We start from the raw sequence: 1,069 nt of genomic DNA, 5'->3' as shown, positions 1-1,069 counted from the left end.
TTTAACACACGCTATAATTCACAACGATTCACGTACTTTACTTACGGTCACCACCGCTCATTTGACTCAATTATCTGTCTCTATATCTCTCTATCTGTAATTATGATCCCAGCTTTATTTGTCGGGCTTATATATTAAAATAGAGGGTGCTTAGAAAAGACTAGAATTGCCAGGAACAGTCATGATCCTTCTAGAAACTCCAGTGAGCAAGCTTCCAGCGTCGCGTGACTTCTGCTGTTCCTTAGTATTGTTCGTCCCGAACAATAGCCACTTACATTAAACTAACAGATAATTAACAATAACTTAATTAAATGTACAGAATTTACCAACACAAAATTAAAATTCAACAAAGTCTCTTAATTTTACAGGACGTATCTTCTTCCGTACTGGTTTCCTTCTCGTTGGCTTCTGCTTCATATGGGGTTCATCTGCTTCATCAGGAAATGTTCTATCGTCGATAACAGTCACATCAGTGGTAGTAACTTCATCAAGAGCTTCACCGTTTCCCTTCTCAAAACTGAGTAGAGTTTCTTCTTCGATGGTGCCTTCTTCAGGTGGCACGTCTTCAGCAGCGTCATTTGTTCTGTTGTCCACTTCGTCCCAACTGAAATGTCCTGGACCACGATAATGCCAAAGCCTGTTGGCATGCGCCACCTTTGGCTTACCTCACCGACCACATTTTATCCGGAAAGTCACGTCTGAGAGACGATCCACTATGTCATATGGGCCTTCCCATGGAGAAGACAACTTAGGAGACTTCCCTTTGGTCTTCCTGGGATTATATAACCACACTTTTTCTCCTGGTACAAAGCTGACTTCAGTAGATTTCTTATCATAACATAGCTTCATGGAATCAGCAGACGTTTTCAAGTGTGAACGCATTTGAAGGTGCATATCATCCATCCTTTCAGATAACACTTTCACGAACTCTGACACATTTTCAGGCAATTCTTCATAAGGTTATCAGATCCACTGGCAACGAAAGTTCCCGACCAAACATCAGCTTGGCTGGAGTGTATCCAGTGGCTTCTTGCTCTGCTGTTCTATAGGCCATCAACAGTGGTGGGAG

This window comes from Limulus polyphemus, unplaced genomic scaffold (assembly GCF_000517525.1).
Source record: "Limulus polyphemus unplaced genomic scaffold, Limulus_polyphemus-2.1.2 Scaffold865, whole genome shotgun sequence".
Taxonomy (NCBI): domain Eukaryota; kingdom Metazoa; phylum Arthropoda; class Merostomata; order Xiphosura; family Limulidae; genus Limulus; species Limulus polyphemus.
Note: the sequence above shows the minus strand (reverse complement) of the source record.